This window comes from Orcinus orca, chromosome 10 (genome assembly GCF_937001465.1).
Source record: "Orcinus orca chromosome 10, mOrcOrc1.1, whole genome shotgun sequence".
In the NCBI taxonomy this organism is placed as follows: domain Eukaryota; kingdom Metazoa; phylum Chordata; class Mammalia; order Artiodactyla; family Delphinidae; genus Orcinus; species Orcinus orca.
The window spans coordinates 32819739-32840005 of NC_064568.1; the positions used below are offsets into that span (position 1 = coordinate 32819739).

The 20267-nt window shown below is 38.7% G+C and overlaps 1 protein-coding gene and 1 pseudogene across 5 annotated transcripts in view; both read left to right on the top strand.

The window, feature by feature from the left end:
- ERC2 (ELKS/RAB6-interacting/CAST family member 2) overlaps nt 1-20267 on the top strand; it is a 962057-nt gene that overhangs the window by 281107 nt on the left and 660683 nt on the right. The window lies entirely within an intron of this gene.
- LOC105747900 (transmembrane protein 11, mitochondrial-like) lies at nt 4451-18601 on the top strand (annotated as a pseudogene).

The window sequence follows — 20267 nt, forward strand, 5'->3', positions numbered from 1 at the left end:
AATGAAAGCCAGTTGCTTTGTCAGTTGATAGAAATTTGAAGTCTTTTTACTTCTAGTTTTTGACCGAAGGAAGCAAATAGTATTTATCTTAAGAATAAATAATTCTTGATTTACGTTGTTCCCTGAAGAAAAAAAATTTATAATGATGATGTTTGCAATCTGGTTATTTCATGCATAAGTTTAACATTTGAGAGTTTGCTGGTCACCATCATCCTACAAAAGACTTCTGAAACTTGTTGATAGGGTAATGATTTTTCTGTCTTGTAGCACATGATTTTGAATTGTCTGCCCCCAAATTCCCAAGTCCTGGGGAAAAAGAAACTAATACGAGCTACTGAGTTCCTGGTGTGTACAATTCTGACTTCGTATTTTTTTTTTCTAGTCAATGACAGTGTCTTCATCCAAGTGGATTTTTGTGGAAATAATGTAGAACATTTGCTTTAAAACTTTATGTCCCCTAACTGAGGTTACATGATTCGAGGCACTTATACTGCATTTGTAGCAAATTGGTTTGAAAAATATTATCAAAGGGATCAAATGATAGTAAGATTTAAAAAAAGCTAATATTGGCTCATCAATTCATTTTGAATTTGTGTAATTTTTACTTAGCGCTATTTTGAAAATAAACTTACCATTCTATACTTGTGGGGGAGTGTAGAATCTCATAACTGAGATTTCATCCTCACTTCACATTGGAACCAAACTTGAAACTTGGCTAAGGCTTAAAAGAAAAAAAGACAAGACAAAAGATTTTATTTTATTTTTTTTGCAAAGAGTCATTTAGTCCTCCTTCTACCCACCTCCATATCTCCCTCCCCAGTTCCAGCACAATTAGTAATAGAAGAGGATGTATATAGAACTATTTCCTAATTATCTTTAAAAAAAAAAAAAAGCAAAGATTGAGTTTCAAAAATCTTTGGAGAAACCAGGAATGACATCTATCCCAGAGCAGTGGGCATTTTCCTGATAAAGTTCTCCGTACAATTAGTAATTTTTTGTGACTTTTATAAGTAGAAACTCTGATTATAGCTTACTCTTTTTTAGCATCATATGTTTTATTAGAAAACAAAAAATAGTAAATAAAGCACTCATTTAGGCTATCTACTATGAGAAGGCATAAAATATAATTTTTAGGGCACATTCACATCCATATGTTATCAGTAAATTGAGTCCAGAGGGTTTTTTTTTTAAATGGATGCCAGTGATCCTGATTTGTAGAAGAACACATTTATTTTTAGGACATTGATAGTCAATATACTTATATACTTGTCAGGGAACTGAGTCTGGAGTTTTTCTATTGTCTTTTGGTTGTGTGTTAATTTACAAAGCACTGCCTTCTGTTTTGTCAGTGGAGAAGTCTGGGTCCCATTAGCATCTATACTTAACATGCATAAATTGAGTTATGGAGGCAGCTGGTAGAGGGTCATCTCCTCAGCCATGTGTGTAGGTTGTGATAGAGCCTGTAATCTCTTCTGATTTTGTATATTATATCTGTTTGAAATTGGAGGGAATATTGGAAAGCCATATTTTACAAGACTTAGGGTTGACTACCAAATAGAACTGACCCTTAAACCTGATGGGTGGGACTTGAGACATTGGTTGTATTTTAATTTAAACACCTTGGGTAAACATCAATATCATCTAGTGCCTTGGCAAAATCTGAAGTTAAAAGGAGCTTTCCTAGAGTAATTTGGACCTTTAGTTTCAGGGAGATGACACGAGTTAAGGTTTAGAACTTAACCCCTACTTTTCCCTTGCTTCTTAGAGAAACTGAGGGTGAAATTGTGACTCCTCATCTTCTCCAAAAATATGCTTTGCATCAACTCAAGAAAGGTGTTTGTTGTGAACATCTGTGAAATCTTGTCCAAATGAAAGCACTTTTAGAACCACAGTCTGGTAGTTCTAGTAGATCTCTATGTACCCCTCTGGGCTTTTAGAGTTGTGAAAATATGCCTGTCAGGGAGGGCCATCTGCACACACCAAAGTGGGGGCAATTCACTTGCAGCCATCACGGCTGCTGCCAGCCAGTTGAACCAGGGGGGGTAAAGTCACCTGAATGAAAATAAAAGGAAGCAAAGCGAATGAAGTTATTTGTGATTTATCTTACTGCAGGAAGCTCCAAGTTTTAATTTTGATCTTGGTTTGGTCTGGCAGGTATGTCCCAGGTTTGCACTTAGAACATTGCATGTGTTTTTCGGAAACGTTAGTTTTCTCGTAAATGTTGCAGTACTCCTCCGTTTCTTGCTTTTGTGTCTAAAGATTCTTAGCTTCTCTTTTCTGCTCTTATGGAGAACTGTGAATAAAAAGGTAGTTAAAAGGGCTTCTTTCCTCTTTTTTCTTTAATGTTAATTCCTTTGAAAGAATGTGTTTTTAACCTACTTTTATTATAAATTTGACATGACATAAACAAAAGTTTTACTTTCTTGGGTTCATTCGTAAAGCTCTATCCAGTTTTTTAAAAAAATTTTATTTATTTTTGGCTGCGTTGGGTCTTCGTTGCTGTGTGCGGGCTTTCTCTAGTTGTGGCGAGGGGGAGCTACTCTTCGTTGCGGTGTGTGGGCTTCTCATTGCAGTGGCTTCTCTTGTTGCAGAGCACAGGCTCTATGCACACAGGCTTCAGTAGTTGTGGCTCACAGGCTCTAGAGAGCAGGCTCAGTAGTTGTGGCGCACGGGCTTAGTTGCTTCGCGACATGTGGGATCTTTTGGACCGGGGAATGAACCCATGTCCCCTGCATTGGCAGGCGGATTCTTAAACACTGCACCACCAGGGAAGTCCCCCCCAACTTTTTCTTTTTTTTTTTTTTTTTTTAACAAAAATGAATTAGAGTAGTGACAGTACTTGTCAGATAATCTCAAATTTTTTTTTCTTTGTTAGTTAAAACTTCTAAGTGAATGAAAATCTAATTCAAAATGGCTAAAGCCTAAAAGGAGTGTATCCTTTCCACTTAACTGGAAAAACCGGTATTGCTTCAGGCATAGCTTGATCCTGGGGCTCAAAAGATGTTAACAGATTCCATTTTCTCTCATTCCATCTCTTATTTTAGCTTTCTTCACATGAGCTCTGTTTTCAGACAGCCCCTTTCTGCCTGTCTGAGCAAGATGGCTGCAGCATCTCCAATAATCACAGAAGGAAGGGACAGGGAGAAAGTTGTGTTTTTAAAAAATGTGAAAAAACGAACCAACCCTAGAATAATAATAATAATTACTGAGAATGGAGCATAAACCTTCACTCCAAATTTAACAGCTCAGGCTGTAAGAAAAAGCATGGAATTTCCTAATTCTCATTTGCTTTAATAAATTAAATGACATTCATTAAGAAAAACAAACTTTATGCTAGCACTGAATTCAGCAGAATTTATCAAATGGGACATACATGAGTGACATAAGCGTTTTAGTAAGAGTCACAGAAAATGTACTTGATCTGGTGAACTTGTTAACTAAAGTGGATTAAGAAGTTAGGGGTATAATGTGACTATGTGACAATATTTCTGTGGTAACTGAAGTGAGAATTGTAGTTATTTAGGTTTCTCGTCACATGACCAGCCGCTGCACTTGTGTGTCATGAGTGGTGGTTCTTGTGTAACATTTACACCAATGAGCTTTTCTATGGAAACTGAGTAGTAAGCAATTCAAGATTGAGCTTGACGAAATTGCTGCCTTGTAGATGTGCTATTGATGAAAGAATATGACTTTGCATTCAGGTGCTAACTCTATGGTGAGGTTGATCTTTTGCTTTTAAAACTAAAAACCAAGCCTTATCTTTGTGTTCAGGCAGATGTCTGCTGTTCTTCTGCATGGGGTTGACTGACCTGTAGTTGAGTTGATTTTCTCTTAAGAGATAACTTGGTGTTTGATCAAATTCAGTCAATTCAGTTTCACCAGGCATGGAAGGGTTACACTGGAACATGGAGAAGGCAAGAACTACTTGGTAACTTTTCCCAACATCTCATAGCTAGGAAGGGAGAGATTTCAAATTCCAACCTTGGCCATTGAAAGTATCCCATTTCCTAGTGTGAATTTAATTTGAGTCTTGGGATCTGGTCAGGAATACCATGAAGTGGCTTAAATGTTTTCTTTGGCTCTAGGGCCTACCCCAGTTTATTTCATCCATATTTTGAACTGTTACTTATGTGAGTCTAAACACTGCACTCAGCATTGTTTCTTCTCCCAAGATGATGTGTTTGTAGCAAATTGGTGTCAAGCCTCGTTTTTTCTAATCAAGCCAGTTTGATGGCTTTTTAGGCCTTAAAAATAGGCCATAGCTCCTTTTGTGGCTACTAAACAGAAAAACAGCAATAACAACAAAATTACCACCTGCATCACCAGTGACAGCTATAGCCCGAACACCACTCCACACATGTGGAGTCAGGTGCAAGGCATCTGACGTATGACCTACGAGTAGGTAAAATTAGCCCCATTTCACAGATGAGAAAGCCATGGTTTAGAGAAGATGGGCAACCTGCCCAAGGTCGTACAGCTGGTAGGTTGGCAGCTGAGATTTGAACATGGGTTTCTTCTCTGAAGTTCTTAGACTCTCTACTCTTCCAGTCTGCTTTTACTGAAGAGGACCCATCAGTTCAACTAGTTTTTCTTTCCACACTTTGGAAATTAGGCACTGAGTTTTGCATCATAGAACAGGTTGAGGCAGCTCCTGAGAGCTGGAAAGTTCTATTTGATATATTTGGAAAGGGGCAATATTGTACATTGCGCTGTAAGGCAAGATTCATCCTTTTTACATGTATATGTTATCAGTCCTGCACATGGGGCTCCAAATATGTACCCTACAGCCAACATATGCCCTGTTTTTTTCCCTTGAGTTTTAAGTCTTGCCCTGAAGCCTTTATAGTAGTGTGGAGCATAACTCATTTAAACTTGCAAAGCCCTGTGTTTTTGATGTGCCCTATCCACTTATGATACCAGAAATTATCCTTTAGCTTTTTTTTTTCTTGAGAAATGTCTTCATTTTCTCATCTTTCAACTTAAATGGGACACGGTTTTGTGTTTTTTTTTTAAACTATTTTCCTTAAATAAGGGGAAAAATGTGGGTTTTAAGTGATAGCCAGAAAAAGCAAAATGTCAAGTTAAATGTTAGCTCTGGATGATATATGGTTGTCATTTAGAAGCAAGAAAGATTAAAAAAGTGAGACTTTTTTTTTGCCCAAACTCTTCTTATATGTGTTTGAATCTAAATGTCTGAGTTGCTAATTCCTGCTATAAACAAGTTTATTTTGTGTGACTATAACTCCTGAAGTTGAATTACAAATACCAGTGCTTACCAAGCAGCTATATTGTATACAGCACCATGGTGGGCCTTTCAGAAAAAGTGAGCGCTCAGTCTTTAAGGGGCTAGTGGAAGGGAGTATATAAGCCTGGATCTAAATAGTGACCTAAGAACAGCAAAATGGGCTGCAGAGACTCAGAGGATATCAAATAAGAGAGGGACAGGGAATGCTTCTTGGAGGAGATAGCATTTGGGGAGGGCCTTGAAAAAAATGGCATGATTTTGATAGTGGGTAGAAGGATTATTTATAAACAGTGGGAACCATATCAGCAAAGGCAAGGAGGTTGGAAATTATGAGACGTGTCTGGGGAAGAGCAAGTCATTCAGTTTGGTTGAGAGAAGACTTTTTAAATGTAAAAAGCAATGGAACATCAAATGAAAGCATAAGAATGTGGGAGAAAAGAAATAATAGAGATAAAAGCTGAAATTAATGAAATAGAAACCAAACATATACAACAGGGGAATATAAAAGCTAAACACTGATTCTTTGAAGAGATTAACAGATCTCCTGGTCAGAATCATTGAGAAAAATAGAGACAGACAAACAATACCAGGATTGAAAGGGGGCATCACTATCAATCTTACTGACTTTAAAAATATCAGGGGATTTTATTAACAACATTGTGATAATAAAGTTGAAATTTTAGATTAATTCTTTTAAAAATACAACTTATCAAAACTGGATGAGAAGAAACAGAATATCCAGAATATCTGAGTAGTCCTGTATATTAAAGAAAATGTTTCTATGATTTGAAACCTTACCACCAAAAAAAAAAATCTAAAAAACAAACCAAACAAAAAATCCCGTAGTCCCAGATGGCTTCTTCAATGAATTTTACTAGACATTGAAGAAAAAACGGTATCAGTCATACAGAAACTATACCAGAGAATAGAAAAAGAGGAAACACTTCCCATTTTATTTTATGAATCCAGTATAACCTTGATATCAATACCCAACAAAGCCATTACAAGAAAGGAAAATTACAAACAATCTATCATAAAGATCAGTGCAAAATATTCTAGTGAACTGAATGTAGTGACAGTGACCAAGTTGTGCTTATTCCAGGAAGGCAGGGTTGGACTAATATTTGGATATCAATGTTATTTACCACATTAACAGGATAAAGGAGAAAAATTAATTTCAGTGAATGCGGAGAAAACATTTGATAAATGCAACATTCATTTATGCTAAAAAACCCAAAAAACGCTTTTATCAGACTTACATTAGGAGAGAATTTTAATCTGATAAGAGGTAGATACAAGAAAGCTATAGCAAGTATCATATTTAATGGTAAAATATATAAAACTTTCCTTATAATATAAGGAACAAGACAAGAATGCCTATTACTATCATTTCTACTCAACAATATTCTGGATATCCTAGGTATAAGAATTATAAAGGAAGAAATAAAGCCCTTTTATTCACAGGCACCATAATTTTGTGTGTAAAAAATCTCAATGAATCCATATATAAACTACTAGATTAATAAATGAACTTAAACAGCTGGTCAGTATACAAAAATGAATCATCTGCATACCAGTGACAAACAATTATGAAATGAAATTTAGAAAACAATATAATTTAGGATGGTATTAAAAAACCCACACTATCTAGGAGCAAATCTAACAATGGTAAGCAAGACCTAATTTAAATAGAAGGTACAAAACATAATTACATATGGAATAACCAAAAACTTGAAACAAATGAAATAGCTGTCAACGGTGGAGTGGATAAATAAATAGTGAAATATTCATACAATGAAACGCTATATGGCAATGTGAAGGACCAAGCTATTGCTTCATGTAACAACATAATTGAATAACTCCAAAATGGTGTGGAAGGAAGCCAGACACAAAAGAATACATACAATATGATTCTGTTTATATGTGTTCCAAAAATAGTAATCAATGGTGTTAGATGTCTGGATAGTGGTTAATCTGGAGGAGGAGGGAGGGTGGGGAGGTTGGGAGGGGGAGTGAACGAAGCTTCTGGAGTAGAAGTAATATTCTATTTTATGTTATGGTTTGTATGTAATCAGCCATGTTCACTTTATTATAATTCATCACACTGAAAACCTGTGATTTGGCTACTTTCCTATGTATAGTATACTTTAATTACAAAGTTCATTGAAAAATAAAGGAAGAAAAACTCAAAAATAAAAAGACAAATAATGCTATTAAAAATTGGGCAAAGGATTTGAATGGGCATTTCTTCAATGGAAACATGCAAATGGCGAATAAGGACATGAAAAGATGTCCACTGTGATTTGTCAAAAGGGAAATGCAAATCTAAACCACAATTAGATAAAACTTAGCCCCCACTAGGATGGCTAAGATAAAAAGACAGACAATAACAAGTGCTGGGAAGATGTGGAAAAGCTGGACCCTCATGTATTGATGGTAGGAATCTAAAATGGTTCAGTCCATTTTTGAAAACTATTTGGCAGTTCTTCAAAATGTTAAATGTAGAGTTACCATATACACCCAAACAACTCGAAAACGTGTACACACAAAAACCTATACACAGATGTTCATATTATAATTGTTAATAATAGTCAAAAACCTAAAGCAACCCAAATGTTCACTATCTTGTATGAATAAACAAAATATGGTATATCCATATAGTGGAATATTATTCAGCACTGATACATGCTATAACATTGATGAGCCTTGAAAACATGCTAAATGAGAGAAGCCAGTTGCAGAAGGCATCTTATATGATTCCATTTATATGAAATGTCCAGTATAGGCCTATCCATAGAGATAGAAAGTAGATTACTGGTTGCAGGGAGCTAAGGGGAGAGGAGAAAAAGGAGTGACTGCTAATAGGTACAACAATTTGGGGTGATGAAACTATTCTGGAATTAGATCGTGGTGATGGTTGCATAAATCACTGAATTGTACACTTTAAAAAAGTGAATTTTATGTTATAAATATTGTATATCAATAAAGCCATTATTAAAAAATGAAGATATTATAAAAGAAAGGGTCAATAACTTTGGTTACTCAAAGATTAAAAAATAAAATGAATTATAGAATAACCAACTAGGAGATGCATTTCTAAGGTGTATAGTAGTTAGAGTCTTAATAATATATAAAGAGGTTATATTTATCAGTGTGGAATAAAAGCTTGGGGAAAAAAATGTACCAAAATGTTGACACTAATTCTAGAAGGGGAGATTAGAAAGGATTTTTTTCTTCTTTCTCCCCCCTATATTTTTATGTTTTCAGTAGTGTGCATTCATTATATAGGGATGATCAGGAATTATAATTTAGGAAAAACATCAATAAGTTTGTTGAAAGAAAAACCATCTATCAAAAGTCTTAAAGATACACAGTTTCTTCTATTCTGGTTTCTTTTGCTGAACTGAAAAGGCTCCAAAGTGGAGAAGCTTATGTTATTTATGGAAATTGAGAATCTGGTCCTGCCACTTAGTGCTTCTCTGAAGTCCAGCTTTCTCTTCTGTAAGATGGGACCATGATACCAGGCTGCGCAGAGTTGCGGTGGGAATTAAAATGTCTTAAGGTGTGGGAAAATCCTGGCATACAATAGATGCTCAAGGAATTCTCTGCTCCTCCATCCCTTCCTTTTCAGTCTGAAAATTGAATTTTACCTGTTTAAAAAAGAAAAATAGAGGTGGTACCTTTGAGCAAGGACCACCAGAGAGAAAGAATTTAACAAGCTTACTTCAGAGTCTTAGCTCTGAATTTAGCACAGTTTGCATGTGGAAAGACTTTATAAGTGTCTTTGAAATGAGAAACCAGTGGAGAAAAAAATAGCAACTCCCAGTAGGCCTGTGGTATAATAAATGACCCAGGGACTTTGCTGGGTCCTTGGCAAGTCACTTGTCCCCTCTGGCTCTCACTATTCTCATCTGGCAAATGAAGGGATTGAACAAAGTGTCCTGCTTTAAAAATTCTACTGAGTCTGGAGGTTTGGTGACCTGCAATTTGGGCTCTCAAAGGGCCTGCCTGGGGAGTCTGAATTGACATGGCATTCTTGCAAAGTTTAAAGCTTTGTTTTGTTTGCTCCATCTTGGCCAGCTCTGCTCAGGCCAGCAGCCCCTGCCCTCTCCCTTGCTGGTGCTCAGGTTCCCAGCTTATTGTTTATTTAGGCATTGCAGTTTCCTTATTGACGTGCGCACCCCCCTCCAGCGGAGTTGAGAAGTCAACCACAGGCCTCAAGTGAACTCCCCCTTCAACTTTCAGTAATGACAGTGTACCGGCCGTCACATGCCTCATCCCTAAGGCATGGTCCACTTTCCACATCCCTCAGGCCTTGTTGGTGACTTGGGGTGGCCTGAATTCCTCTGCCGCCTGTTGCTTTTTCCATGAGACAAGCTTGTTGAACATAGAAGGATTTGCAGTATGTTTTGGAGATCCTGAGAATGAGGCCCCAAACCAGGGCTGTTGGGGGCTTTGGGGGAGTGTTAAAAGGAATTGGAAGAGTGAGTTCAGGTTGCTAGAAGGCCAGTAAGGAGAACTTTTTCACCTGATCTTTTCCCAAAGAGTGTTGGAAGAGAATAGAAGTGTCAGGTGTCCGTCTTTTTATTACTCCCTGAAATGCATTCACAATTTTGCAAAGTAGTATTTCACTGAATTTCTGGGAATTCAAGCATTCTTTGTATTCAAATGTTTGTGAAAGATAACATGGATCCAGCCTTGGGAGGGCAGGCTGCATACACCGAGGGGCTACCCTGTCATCTGGAAGCAGTTTCTGAAATTTCTTCCTCCTTTTCCTCTCTTCCCAACATCTTCACTGTTTCCTTTTGACCTTGCTCTGTGATCTTTAAAGGCTAAAAGTACTGTGTGGAGGAAAGGACCAAAAGAGCCCAGCTTCTAGGTGGCTGACTGTCTCTGAGGCCAGTCTGTCCTGAGATAGTCCTGGGAACAGCAAGGTCACAGTGTGTGGCCTCCTCACTCCTATTCAAGAGAAGGCTATGTGGAGGGAATCATTCCAGTTTGTGAAAGGTGTTTAAAAAATGATTAGAGAAGATAATTACGGTGATACAAACAAGCACTTCATGAAGTGTTATCATGAAGCAGGCAGTCTTCATTTGGAGAACTGCAAAATGGGGTGGAAGGTAGGAAGGTTTTACAGGATAAGGAAAAGAGGACAAGGAAGAGAAAAATAGAAAGCATCTGATTGGCTGGGGCGGCATAGTCAACCTTGTTTGAGGTGAAAAGGAATAAGGGAATAAGTTCCGAGCCCAGAGTTGGTTTAGTGTTTGGGGGTTGGCTGACTGGATATACTGTGTTTCTGGTCTAGTAGAACATTTACAGGCACATGGAAGTTAAAAGTTTTGGTTTGTTGATAAGGCACCCTCTTGAGTCCAGAAAGTTATTTCAACAAAAGAGAAAATCTTAGGCAAGTTATTTCCCTTTTCTGGATATCCTGACCTATAAAGTAGGTAAAATAAATACTTAATTCATAGGGTTATGGGCAAGATTAAATGAGATTTTCTAGCACAGTGCTTGCCTTAGTAATCAATACACATGTTGTTATTGTTCTATACAACAACATGCTGATGTTGTTATTAATCCGTTTTTAGTACCAGAATGGAGAAACATTGTTTGCTTCTGTCCTATGCTATTCCTGTCTGTATATTCAGATAATGCATACATATTTATATTGTAGCATAAATGGGGAAGAAAATGTAGGCATAAAAAAAATCTTTTGATGTGTTTTTCCCCAGCCCAAGGAACTTGCAAATAGATACAGAGCTTTGTGTCACCCTGTCCTTAAAGGGAATGTCTTTAGAGGCCAAGTCATTGTTAGTTAAAACACACACACACACGCGCGCACACACACACACACACACACACACACACACACACACAACCACAAAAAAGTAGTTTCTGATGCACCTAGTCCACAGGTTGGTACTGGAGAGGCTCTGTATTAGGCTGTCTCACAGGCACATGGATGTGATTTTGGGTTAGCCAGTGCTCCCTTCCATGCATTGGAAACGTAGGAAACTCTCGCTATTAATTGCAGCAGCTTTCTATGTAGGGCTGATACTCAACTGAGAGGCATAGGTATAGCTATACTGATTGTTAAAATATTGAAATAGTTCTATGGTTACCCCAAACCCTCAGAGTACCCGTCCCACTCTAGCTCTTACCCTGGGACCCCCCAAATCCAGCAACTAAAGAGTTAACCCCTGTCCACACAGGGACTTGCCAGACCTGGTTTCTGTGCTCCAGGTGGCATCTGTTCATGATTTCCATCAATTTTTACTCATCTTTCTTTTGGTGATTCCTCCACTGTTTTTACTATACTTGATTCTCAACTATATCTGAGAATTCTTTCACCATCATTTCTAGTGTTGCAACTTCCATTTTAGCTTTGGTTTTTATTATTAACTTTCCGAAGCCATCTTATTGCCTTCTTTTTTTTTGTGGTACGCGGACCTCTCACTGTTGTGGCCTCTCCCGTTGCGGAACACAGGCTCCTGACGCGCAGGCTCAGCGGCCATGGCTCACGGGCCCAGCCGCTCCACGGCATGTGGGATCTTCCCGGACCGGGGCACGAACCCGTGTCCCCTGCGTCGGCAGGCGGACTCTCAACCACTGCACCACCAGGGAAGCCCCTTATTGCCTTCTTTTTACCAGTTTATAAATGATTCCCAGTCAGATTCAAGTGCAGACTCCTTGCTTGATTCTGAAGACTGCTTATCATTCAGCCCCATCTTCCTTTTATTTCCTACTTCACTGCAACTAAAAGTGATCTATACTTTTTAATCAGTCCTGTCTTACTCTTCCTTGATACATGGTCCATACTTGTTCTGTTATTCCTTCAACTTATATTAATTAAATATTATGTGCTGGACATCACATTGAGTGCTCTTGACTTTGCAAGTATTATTACTTCTGGCTGGAAAACATTTAATTTTCTTGATAATCTTGTTCTTATCTATCTCCATATCCCATATTAGAGTCCTGTGCTTTCTGGAGATTTCTTGACTCTTCTATGGTGGTATTGCCCATTTCTGACTTGCCTGTGTTCTTATAAAATATTATATCTAACTATATTTTTTGTTCTCTTTCACACTGTTTCTTGTGTATTGTACTCTTCTGGTTACAAGTGAATGAAACCGTGCTACTGTATTTTGATGTTATGGAGAGTAGATGATTCAGATAGACCTAGCTGTTCAAATGATATTATAAGGCCCCATCATTTAGGCAGATTCTTTTTTTTTGTGCGGTACGTGGGCCTCTCACTGTTGTGGCCTCTCCCGCTGCAGAGCACAGGCTCTGGACGCGCAGGCTCAGCGGCCATGGCTCACGGGCCTAGCCACTCCGCGGCATGTGGGATCCTCCTGGACCGGGGCACAAACCCGTGTCCCCTGCATCGGCAGGCGGACTCCCAACCACTGTGCCACCAGGGAAGCCCAGGCAGATTCTTAATACATGCTATCACAGAAGGCCACAACCAGCCACAGGCCCATATTTTTCTTATCATTCATAATCTCACAAAAGGACAGGTCCTTGATTTTGTGTCAGTCCCCTCAAAGAACTCTGATTGGCCTTGATGGCTTAATGAATTCACCCCTGGATCAGTCAGCGTCCAGAGGATCCATGGTGCTTGCCACTGTGGGTCAGACTAGAAAACCCCACTAAAACCACAGGGAGTTGGGGAGATGTAGTTCCTAAAAGAAAAAGAAGTTGAGCAAATAGACAAAAAAGAAACAGCTACTGCCACAGCTGGAAACAGGAAGGAAGGATAGAGCATGTAGTGTGTGTTAGGTATTATACTGGAAGGTGTGCATGTTGTCACTCATTTAAGTCTCATAACAACCTTAGGTTATAGGATTAGCAAGGTTAGGAACGCAGGAAGATAAACAGGGTGGAATAAAAATAGAAGCTACTGTCTTTTACATGTGTACCTCACCGAACTGGGGGATGGATAGGGACTTCTATACTATTGTTGGCTTATAATGGCAACCCTTTATTCTCTTGAGGGAGTTCCATGATAGGTACTTTTCATGCATTACAGATCACTTGTAATTTTCATAACATGCTCTTGAGCACAGTCTTATTTCTGGAAAGCTCAGTATCTTGCCCAAAGACATAAAAAACTGATTTGCATCCAGGTTTGTGACTTTCTAAGGGTCAGTTGGATTGTTTTATCTTTAGCTCTTTTTGTTAGACATTAGTCTGTTAACAACAACAACAAATTAATACATGGAGACCAAAACCTCATAAGTCACATAGTGTCCAGCAAGAACCACTAGAGTCATATCTTCTCCCTGTGTGTCATTAGTGATGTGTACAGAGATAGGACAGCAGGATGCATGCCTGGGGCATGGACTTCATGAAGAATGAGTCAGAAGTAGGCCAATGAGACCATGAAAAGAAACATCAAAACACCCTAATTGGGCTTCCCTGGTGGCACAGTGGTTAAGAATCTGCCTGCCAATACAGGGGACTGAGCCTGCGCTCTAGAGCCCGTGAGCCACAGCTATTGAAGCCTGGGCGCCTAGAGCCCGTGCTCCGCAACAAGAGAAACCACCGTAGTGAGAAGCCCATGCACCGCAACGAAGAGTAGCCCCCGTTCTCTGTAACTAGAGAAAGCCTGCGTGCAGCAACGAAGACCCAACGCAGCCAAAAATAAATAAATAAATAAATTTAAAATCAAAAACACCCTAATTGCTTTTAATTTGAACTAGCCCAGCCTGATTCTGTGTGTGTACATTTTGCTCTAAAGAATTAGATACCATCTGAATAAACAGACAAACACAAAAACAGCAACACAAGAAAACAGCGTGTCCCATGTCATCTTCTAATCTAGGTCATCATCTTTTTATAGTTTGATAAGGGCCAAGAAGAAGAGTTTTTGATTTTTTGTTTTTCCTCCTAATGTGCCTTAGGCCCAAGTTGACTTTTTTGTGGAGCGCTTAACTTGGGCTCACATAACTGCGGTGAATTCCACACAGTAAATCCTTCCAAAGGCAGGGCATTACTCAGATAGCTGGACCAAAGACTGCTCAGTTATGTTTGCAACTACAATTAGATGATTTTTAAAAGTTAAGCCTTCAAGAGCCTCTGTGGTACCCAGTTATAGTAGTCTAGAATTTTATTCTAAATAAAGTGTAATATAATTATGTAGGGATGTTTCCTGAACATTAGATCACGTCTTTTCTTTAAACCAGTTGGCCCTAAGTATGTTGATTAATGTCCGTAGACCGATATGTGATCACAGCGAGTTCCATGCTCTGTAAAAAATGCTTGTATTTTCTTTCTTGGCCTGATATTAAAATGAAACCAGTAATTCTTCCTGTATTTGAAAGGAAAGCACATTGTGACACTCAGCAATAACATAATTGTTACTTTTTGTGACTAAATGATATTGCTTTTTTTGATATTCCACCCACTCACCATTTCAGCGCCCACAGTTCCTAGAGAGGAATTGAAAACTGTTTCTTGCTGTTTAAGGGGAACATAATGTTTGGCAAACACAAAGAGGGTAATAAAGGCATCTTTACTGGCAAAGCTTCTCCAGAGAGTTTACTCCTAGGGTTGCTGTACACTTAAGCCAAGTTGGATAGCTCTTGAGAGTAGCTTCATGTTTCTCTAAATGTCCTTGGCCAGTAAAGTTGTCCTAGTCTCTTTTGCACTGATCAGTCTTGTCCCTTGTATATGTTGGACACCTAAAGCCATTTAGGACACCCAAGTCACCTGAGGACCTTATGAAAGTGGAGATTCAGATTCAGTAGTTGGCTGAGTTGTGGCCTGAGATACTGCATTTCTAAAAAGCTCTCAGGTGATGTCAGTGCTGCTGTCTGTGGACCACACTTTGCATAACAAGGATCTAGACTGTGCTCCATGGTAGAGGGGTATGCCCATGAATCTTGTTCATACCTACCTGGTATCTCACACACCTGGCAAGGTGACCGGTACCCAATAGATGCTCAGTATATATTTGTTGAATGAATGAGAGAACTTCCTGTATCTAAATTTATTATCAACTATAGCAGACATGTCCTAGAAAAATCCAGAGATTATTTAAAAAAAAAAAGATAAAAGCAAAGATAAAGTAAACTTATTTTAGTCTTTCCACCTGGCATTCATCCTCATTGCTGTAATCCCTGCACTCGTTGGCTTGCTAATACTCATGGCTGATTCCAGAATCAGCAAGCTGGGCCTATTGGGTAGATGGTTGCTAGGGGTTCGATTCCAGTGATTGATTGATTGCCCATCAGATACCTATTTTGCATCTTTTGGATGATGGATATAAAATAGTCTTGGGTATTAATCTTTAAGTAGGAGTTATAATCTGGATGTATAAAATGAAGCATTATTACAAGTATTATTTTATGAATATATGGAAAGGAGTAATTTAAAGTGATGTTCAATTCAGATATTTTTTCTTACTAATGGGGAATGAAGCAAACACACTTAAGTTGTTTATTTCCCCACCCCCGAAACTTTGTTCCCCACATTCTTGCAATCTTTAACCAAAATATGTTAATATTATAAAAGCAAAGCAATTTCATGCTTTTCCAATCTCAAGACTATTTGAAAAATGTCACCTGAGACATGGAGTGCTGAATCAGGGAGCATGGGAGTCTATGTCTGTTCTTTCATTGCTCTGGGCTCAGAGCAGGCTCTCAGTAAATGACTTGAGTGACAGAAGTTGACAAGGTGATCTGGATATTTAAGCCCTCAATTATTTTAAATTGGGGGTAATCATGGCAAGTTTTCTCTTGAAGAATCCAAATCATTGTTTTGACTCTTCACTTTAGTATATAACCCCGAGCTTAACATCATTAAAGTTCTGTTTTTTCCCCCAAGAATTGACTTCTAGAGGAATAATACTGGAAAAAATAAAAGTAAATAGAATACTTTGCTGTAGGACTTCCCAGAGTGATTAATGCTAATATGCATTGGGAATCCCCAGTAATCATTTCTCAAACTTACTTGACCCTGCAAGCCCCTTTTCACAGAGCATTTGGGTTCTGTGCACTTCGGGAAAAGCTGTTTTATGTTGTATTTCACTTACCCCATCTCTAAGGAAGGCCTACAGTTATCTGCTTTGAGAGCTTGCTTCTTTGTGAAACACAATCTGGATGAGTATTTGAAGATCTCACTACACAACTTATTTTAGAATATCAGTTATAAATAACATTTAAAGATATTCCTATGAAGATTCTTTGGCGATTGGGAATAAAATGTTGCTCTGCCTTCTAAAACTCCACTTTTCAGGATGTTACAGCATATGTCTTAAGTATTTTTTCTCTCTATTCTGGACCAGTGCTTGAGTTACTGAGCATGTGCATTTAGTATCTATTTTGAAAGGCAACATCCATGTACAACATTGAGCCATATCAGGACTTGTGAGATAGTTTCCTTCTGTAGTCCTCCTTAAATATGTTTTTAGTGACTTATCTTAGTTTTAGAGGTTTTAAAAAAAGAAAAATAAAATTTATTCTCCCTGAATTCCTCAAACTGAAGCAGTAGAGAAGGTGTGACCATGGCAGTCATTTTCTTTGCCTTTATTTTTCATGCTTATATTTCCTCATGTCTTTCTCTTTTTTTTTTTGGGGGGGGGGTGCGGTACGTGTGCCTCTCACTGTTGTGGCCTCTCCCGTTGTGGAGCACAGGCTCCGGACGCGCAGGCTCAGCGGCCATGGCTCACGGGCCCAGCCGCTCTGCGGCATGTGGGATCTTCCCGGACCAGGGCACAAACCCGTGTCCCCTGCATCGGCAGGCGGACTCTCAACCACTGCGCTACCAGGGAAGGGAAGCCCGCTCATGTCTTTCTCTGGTTCAGCATTTTGAATATCTTCTTGGGCAGAATCAATAGATCATCTAATATGTCTGTGTATTTTGCATCTCTTCTCCTCCCTAGATCTTACTGATATTCTCCCATCTCCTTTTCTCTATGCTTATGATTTTAGGTATGGGTTCTTGAAATTGACTTCTTATTGTAAGAACAGAAATATAAATAAGGACAGAAGAAACAGATCCTTATTAAAGTGATTTCCACAATATACATTTTTCTTTCTTTCATCTTTTTTTCTTTCTTTTTTTTTTTTGGTATTTTGGGACATCTGTGGCTAAAGTAAAATAAGTTTGGGAGGAAATACAAAGGCTGGTTAATTTAAGAAAATTAGTAAAAGTTAAAATATTATTTTTAAAATGTGTTCCACCATTTGGTGAGATTTTTAACTCGGATATGTATAGGTCAATAGGATTTTCTATGTTTCTGACTCCATTCTGATCTTTCTTTAGCAATATGTAATTTTTAGAAGTCCAGTGAAAAGCTCCTTTTTAACCCATTTAGAAGTTGGCAGCTGTGGTCATTGCTAACTTAAAGCCTTAGAAATTGACTGAGAGGAAAGCTGAGGGTTTCTTTTCCCCTTGCCTGCATGATTAAGACCTGAAATTTTAACAAACGCTATCAAGAATTTAAGGTGTAAAATATGGGACTACAAAGCGTATTGCAGTATACAACATATTTATACATGTATATATACATACGTATATACATGTAAATATAGTTACTTTAGACTTGAATCTGAAATCTCAGAAGATTTTGGCCGCTGGATCACCGTGGGCAACTGCCTGCACAAGACCACTGTGCTGGCGGACACCGCCTGCCTCTTCACCCCGCTGGCGCCGCCCCTGGATTACTCCCACTATATCTCTCTGCCCACTATATCTCGCTGCCCGCGGGTGTGCTGAGCCTGGCCTCCTGCACCCTCTACGGCATCTCCTGGCAGTTCGACCCCTGCTGCAAGTACCTGGTGGAGTACGACGCCTACAGACTGTCCCGGCTGCCCCTGCACACACTCACCTCCTCCACCCTGGTGGTGCTGGTCCTGAAGGACGACTTGCACAGGAAGAGACTGCACAACACGATAGCACTGGCGGCTCTGGTGTACCACGTCAAGAAGATTTACGAGCTCTGCGCTGTATGATCGGTACGGAGTAGGGGGAGCAGGCAGCCCGGCCCGCGAGGTGGCATAGCACCCGTGCTGCTCTGTGAGGCAGCGGAGCCCGGGTAGGCATCTGGCTTCACGTTTGTTATTTTAAAGAAATAACAGATCACAAGTGTACCAGGGTTTTTTTTTTTTTAGCTCATCACACTAAGATGTGGATTTCCGTAACCCATGGGGGCCTGAGGCTGTGGAAGTCTGACCAGGCAGCAGGATGTGATGGAAGCAATGCTACAGTGGGGATGTGAATGCGCCGGGGGTGGTGGTGGTGGTGGTGGTGTCATTAAGTATGTTGTTTACCTGTACCATCCAGAGCCAACCAGAAGCTATTGACCATTAAAATTATGAGAATTTCAAAAAAAAAAAAAAAAGGAAAGGAATGTTGGCCCTTTCACACTTAATTTACAGTTAACTCTTGTAAAGATTGCACTTAGATGTTTATAAATGCTGAAAGATTGTATCTCAATAAAGAGGGGAAATCTATATTATATTGATTAGTTTTAATAGAGATCTATCTTTTAATATGTTTTAAAGAAATCATGTAGTCTTAAGGCCTTCATGGGGGTAAATAAAATTGTTACTAGTGGGTAGATTGGAGTGATGTGATTGGGGTGGGCATCATAATTATCTATGTGGCTTTTCAAGTTTTCTATAATGAGCATGTCAATTTTATAGTCAGAAAAAATCTTGATTTAAAATGACTCATTTATTTATGAAGGCTCTTATGAACTTCTGGAAGTTTTTTTTTTTTTTTTCCATAGCCTTCTCATTATTGCTGCTCTTTTTATCTACAGTTATCACAGCTTAGAACTCAAATGAGTCACTAAGGAAGACTCCCTACATTCGTCAGCTTGGCCTGCTATAACAAAATACCACAGACTGGGTGGTTTAAAAAACAGAAATTTATTTTCTCACAGTTCTGTAGGCTGGAAGTCAGAGATCAGGGTGGCAACATGGTTGGATTCCTGTGAGAGCTCTATTCCTGGCTTGCAGATGGCTACCTTCTAGCTGTGTTCTCACATGGCAGAGAGAGAAAAGAAGCTCTCTGGTATCTCTTCTTATGAGGGTGCTAATCCCATCATGAGAGCTCCATTTTCATGACCCCATCTAATCCTGATTACCTCCCAAAGGCCTCATCTCCAAATATAGTCACACTAGGGGTTAGTGCTTCAACATATAAATTCTGGAGGCACGTAGACATTCAGTCCATAACATTCTCCTCGCTCAAATTGGCAGTATACAAGATTTCCAGATATGCATCTAAAATAGGAAAAGACTGGCAGGCGATACATAAAAACATGATAGTTATCACTGGATGGTAGAAATAGAGGGGATTTTCTCCATTTACTGTGAATTTAAAGTATATTATTATACTTTCATAACTGAAAAAAATACAATAAATATTTTTAAAGTAAAATGAAATACTACAGAATGTAACATTCCATAATAGTCTTGCAAATTTCAGAATTGTTTTCTTTCATCTTCTTGGGGGTCTTGCTGAGAATTAATAAAAGCGTCTTCAGCACTTAGAGCCCCCAGATATGGGCACACAGTGGAGCTCAATAAGCAGCTGTTGCTGCTCCTCACTTTTTCTCTTTTAACAGTGATGGCGATGTCAGTGATAGTAATAATGATTATCATGTTGCCACGGGAAACATGCCACTGGGCATATAATATAGGAAAGTAAAATAGAAAATAGCCACAAAATCAGGACAGACATATTTGTTGAAAAGTTTTTTCTATGAGTTGTTATGAATAGAATGCCCCATTCATTGTCTTTACGTCTGGAACTCTTTAGTCTTTTAGATTCTAAAAACTGGTAAAAAAAAAAAAATGCATTGGTGGCTCATTTTTTATTAAATTTCAATTACAAATATAATATAAGCTCCTTGAATCTGCACAATAAAATGTCAGGTAGATGGTGACAGAAAACTTGAAGTCAAACTTTCAATGTGTTTCATTCCACATGATATGAGTCTCATACCTGAGGTTTGAGGAAATGTTTTTTTCCTGTATAAGAGTTCTCTCTTCTCTACTTTCTA